Source organism: Ptychodera flava, chromosome 1 (assembly GCF_041260155.1).
Source record: "Ptychodera flava strain L36383 chromosome 1, AS_Pfla_20210202, whole genome shotgun sequence".
NCBI lineage: Eukaryota > Metazoa > Hemichordata > Enteropneusta > Ptychoderidae > Ptychodera > Ptychodera flava.
Genome location: NC_091928.1, coordinates 10,774,479 through 10,780,182, shown reverse-complemented (window position 1 = coordinate 10,780,182; position 5,704 = coordinate 10,774,479). Strand labels below are relative to the sequence as shown.

The 5,704-nt window shown below is 36.9% G+C and overlaps 1 long non-coding RNA gene across 1 annotated transcript; it reads left to right on the top strand.

Annotated features, from left to right (window-relative positions):
* The first annotated feature begins 1,416 nt into the window (after positions 1-1,416).
* Positions 1,417-4,679, top strand: LOC139131161 (uncharacterized). The gene is made up of 3 exons (XR_011552079.1): positions 1,417-1,559; positions 4,204-4,315; positions 4,628-4,679. It is a non-coding gene; the product is annotated as an uncharacterized lncRNA (long non-coding RNA).
* The last annotated feature ends 1,025 nt before the right edge of the window (positions 4,680-5,704 follow it).

Sequence of the window (5,704 nt, the reverse complement as noted above, 5' to 3'; positions counted from 1 at the left end):
AATATACCAGGCTTTACTACTAGTATTTAAAATGTAGGACTTCCTGCTGTGATTTTGTACCCAACAAAAGTAATCTCGTTCACAGATTACCAAGAAAATCGACAAATATCAACAGTGGAGTTCTCCACCGATTATAATCGATTCAGCAAAAGTACGCTGAATAGATGATTATTCGATCGATACCTACATGTTCGTTTTACATGAAGTAATGAAAATAATTGTTTGGCGAATATGATATGGTTTGTCACAGTCTTTATCATTATTTGAATCTCACGAAAAATCGCCACAGAAGGGATTTCATATTCATGCATCTTTTAAAGAAATACGTTCTAGTACAAAAACTTTGGCGATCAAGTGTATGGCGCATGATTTGTTAACCAAAGCAAATTCGGCTTATTCATTTTATTAGTTTAGCCACACTTTTTAATGTACCGTACATTCGAAGACGGCCCCGTTGAACGCAACGACATCAGTAAAGATGTACACGACAAAGTGTGGAAGAAATGTTAGCAAAGCTTGAAAAACTGAAAGATAAGACTAATCCGGTGTTTGACATTACGTCTGTGATCAACCGGTCGTCACCTATAGTCGTCTTGTTGCAATGGGACTTGCTCACCTGGACCGAAGCTGGAAGATAAGACGCATGCGTGGCACAATATAGGACTGTATGAATATGACACGGTTCATGACAGATTATAGTAACAGGGCTGCTACACTTTCAGCGTGCATCGCTAATATGCATACGCAATTTTTTTTGTTCAAAGTATTCTATTTTAGTCTGTAATAGTCCAATGATAACGTCATTCAGTAAAAGCTTTCCAAACGATTATTCAGCTATTATTTTCGAAAGGTCAACATGATAAATTTTTATTAAAAATGCCCCGAGGCTGTTGTTCGGCTAAGATTAAAAATAGATATTTGGATTCGTGAACTATACTGATGACGACTCGCTCCTAAGTAACAAAATTTAACGAAACATCTATGAAACAGAAGGAAATTTAGAAATCAATGTATAAATTACTTTAAAGGGTTACTGAGATTTTCGAAATATTCGCGTTTAAACGGTGTTTATTTCTCTTTACAATAGTTGTTAACACGATTACAACTAATTTGCGATAATTGAATGGTGAAGTAATGTCTGTTTAATCTGCAAATGTGAGCTCATCTGCTTTCTTTGTAAATTACACACTTGCCTTTACAAGTAATTGGTAATATTGTAAAATTCAGCTATATGGCAGCTAACATTTTTGAGAGATTTTAAAAATATCAAGATCCAATTACCCCATGGCCAAATTAGTTCCAATCGTGTTAGTTAAATGTCATCCGGAATTACTAATAGACCTGCTGGTATCACATGTTCCAAAGCCGTCACCAACTGTGACACGGCAGAGGACATCAGTCGAGAAGTAGAGTTAGAACAGTGTACATCTGTAGGTCGCTTAATTTCATAATGTACCGCCATCTCTTGAAGGCCTATGCAGCTCTTCTGTGTCTCCAATTTCATAGTTGCGACAATCCTAAACGTCCTCATATACTATTCATCCTGGCAGACGATCTTGGTAAGTTTAGTCGTATTTTTCTACAACAAACCAAGACATGCATGATTAACGTACACTTGATCTGTTTCAAAACCACAAGAGCGTCTATTTTCACACTCTATTCAGCAAAGTCTCGTTATAAATGCAATTGTCGGCAAAATGATTGGTAATGAGAAAATGACTATATTTTTTTTATATTCCCTGAATCTCTCACCTTAATTCCATGCGGTATTTCAAATAACATTCTTGTAAAAGTACTAATTAAAAAAACTTGCAGCACATTTCAAATGTAGAAACTCACAATGAAGACCTTATGCATTCAGGTTGTTCAGGTAACTGCTCTTGTTGGTGGAAGATACGAACAGTACGATTGGTTTCGTGTAACTTCGCAAATACAATTACTTTCTTCTCCTTTAGGACACCGACAAACAAGGCTTATAAATTCCCATCATTGAAAATGACAGTTCACAAGTTAATCTTGAAACAGCCACCAAGCAGGCTGAACAATTCAATGAATGCCCTCTGTACAATTTTTTTCTCATACGTTTGTAGATTAGATCCCAATAAAGCTACAGCATAGGGTTGTTTCAACCTTCCTATCTTGAGGACGTGAATTTTAACTGCTATTAAAGAGTTTTTTGTTTTCTTTTAACATTTCGACTGGTCGATGGTCTCTCACTCTTGGAGTAAAAATTTGCTGCTTTCCAACAAAGGATAGAGCACATAGTATATATATATATATATATATATATATATATATATATATATATATATATATATATATATATATATATATATATATATATATATATATATATATATATATATATATATATATATATATATATATATATATATATATATATATATATATATAACTGAGGAAAAATGTCATAACCAATCATTAAATTTTATTCCTGTCATCTTAGCATATTGTATTTGCATGCCAAATAGCTTAAGAGGTCCAGCCAGCGAAGCTGTTCATGCAAAAGGGTATTCGCGTGCAATTTTTCAGCGGGCAGGCAAATTTAAAAGCTAACAAGCGAACGGGGTAAACAGTCAATTTTAACAGTGGACGGGGAGGAAATTTCAGTTTTTACAGCGATCGGGAGAGCATTTCTTGCAGTGGATGCCGGAAAATATGTACAAGGAGTGAAATGCCGTGGTTGATAGAACTTAGGGTAGAGCAAAAGGTTTAAATGATAAGTATTACAACAGCCACTTAGCTTTACACTAGAACATGGGCGTATCTTTAAGCAATAAAGCACACCCAGCGATGGTATACCACGAGATTTTGACCAGTTCACGACATATATGCACGAGCGATAGCGAGTGCATATATGAAGTGAACTGGTCAAAATCGAGTGGTATACCGTCGCTGGGTGTGATTTATTGCTATTATATCATAACAGTATATTTCAATTATGAAGCGCAACGTCATAAACATATTTTTGCTCAAGCTGAGAGCTCACGCGTATGCCAGCCGTGGTATATTGCCAATATACCACGGTCCTTTTCGCGTTTCGACCAATCAGATCGCAGTATTTGCACCATCAATATACTGGTATGATATAATACGTATTTATTCACTTAACGAACGCACACTGGATGATGGATAAATTGTTGCATAAATGAAATGTACATGTGGGAGTATGAACATATGTTGGACAATGGGGGACTGTTAGTGGTGGGGAGAAGGTAGTACGGAGGTTGAACTGTTGTGCGGAATGGGGTGTGGTCAGCTGCACCTGACTAGTCTAAGGGACCCGTCATTATTTACGGTCTTGGGGGTTGGAGGAATTTCATCGGAAACTCCGAAATTTCGACTAACCCACACCCCCTGGCCAACCATGATGAATTCCACACCCCCTGGCCAACCATGATGAATTTGACTAACCCCTTCTCTAACTCAGAAATTTGACTTCCCCCCTTAGAGGGGTTAAATACCGATACATGTATTTGTAAAAATTAAAAAATACAGCAATAGTAAAGACCTTTCAAATCCTGATGTACCCTGCAAGATTATCATCGGTTATCTTATGAAGGTTGGAAGAAGTGAAACCAACAAAATGAAATTCAAAGTGACAACAAAATACAGATATATTCAACAACCAAACAATGACAATACATTTTGTAAGAAAAAGTTCTTAGTTTGCCAGAGTTTGAAGATCAAAGAATATGCAGGAATGAAAAATATGTGACCTTCTTGTGTCATTTCTTCAGCTGCCAGCTTCCAATGAATGGCCTGAAGACAATTAAAATATATATGATGAATTCACAACTGTTCAGTTTTGTGCTAGATCCCGTGAAAACTTTAATGTGTGCAATGGTGCAGTCTGGTGCAATCTGAAAAGTGTTTCAATTTTTTTACTAGTAAACTGTAGGAATACTCGAGGGGGAGAGTATGAGAAGGGGTATGCCCCCTCTCGCATCGAAAATTTTGAGGAATTAAAGTGTGCAATGGTGCAAGTTTAGACGTGTTTCAATATATTTACCACCAAGAATTGAGTAACTTCGTTCTTCCTCTGCACATTTTGAGCAACCTTCTTTGAAATTTTCCATTTTAGCGTGACCCCTCACTTTCCTCCGACCCACCCGGCCGTAAATAATGACGGCTCCCTAATCGTTTTTATCTTGATGTCATATTTTTGGAATATGCTTTCAGGATGGAATGATATTGGTTACAACAATGGAGTCGTCAAATCACCAACAATTGATGACCTTGCCAGTAAAGGGGTCACCTTCACACAATCCTACGCGCTTCCATCGTGTGCTCCGTACGTATTGTATTCGTCGCCATTACTTCCTGGGAGGAAATTGAAATATACGCATTTTGCATTCACTTCAGAACTGAATTTAAAGTCAATGCCTATTCGAAATCGGTCACATTTTTCTCTCTTAGACTTTGTTGTGGTCGTGATCATACTACAATAGTGATGATGACCATTGTATTTTTCTGTCGGGCTTTGAGGGTTTTCTTTGATTTTTGCAGTTTGAGAGGATCGTCATCAGCAAGTTTCCTTCCTCTCATTTTGTCACTCATTCCTGCCGAATTCGTCACTAAGCCTAACTTCTCACTGTCTGTTCAGTTCTAGGGCGTCGCTAATGACAGGTTACTATGCCCACCGTATCGGTTTTCAGGTATAGTGTTCATATATGTATTTTATATGTATGTATGTATGTATGTATGTATGTATGTATTTATGCATTACCTCGTTGAAAGGTTGCCTTAGTACAAGAATACGTTACATTGCGTATTTAGCAAAAACTTTAAAGCAATTGTCTACATTGGTGTCAGGATCATTGTTCTTGAGAACTTGGTTTCAACAATACGTAACACGTTATTCCGACCATTTCGTCCTCAGCATCAAATTTCGTTGAAGAAAATCCCAACAGGTTTGCCTTTGCACTTTACCTTGCTGTCAGAGAAACTGAAAGAACAAGGCTACGCAACGTACATCGTCGGAAAGTAAGTTGTCCCGTCTCTTTCCAGAATCATCGCTAAAATAAACCTCCAGAGATTTCAATCAAATAGTTGACCCAGTAGGAGGCAACGTCATCTATGATGTTGTGTATATTGTAAATATTTTTATTCAAACTACTTCGTTTGATACAATGCAATTTTTATGGTTCACTGCCGATCACTAAGACATGTGTCTTTGAGGGCAATAATTTGTAAAGTTCACTGGCAATCACTATGACATCTGTCTTGGAGGGCAATAATTTGTAAAGTTCACTGGCGATCACTAAGACATGTTTGATACTAGACTGTCCATACAACTAAAGCCTTGCTCCTGTATTTTGTATTTCAAGGAAAGTTATCGCAGACCTTTTTGATAGTTTGTAGTTATCATTATGGCGACCATTTCTATCATGTTTGTAGTACACGTGTGATAAAAAAATACTTGGATAAATATGCACTTTCTAATACTCAGCAGCACTCTGTTGGACATTATATTGCTCTCAATTTACACACAACGCAAATCTGCTTCATAAGATGTCCTATCAACTTGACCCATACTAACTACTCACACATTGATACTCATGACATTTAATTACCACCAGCGACTTTGTTGTCGAAGGTTATTTGCATTTCTGTTATTTTAAGCAAATTATTCAAATCTATACGTTACCATTCAAATGTCGAGCAGGCCTTTATCTCAAAC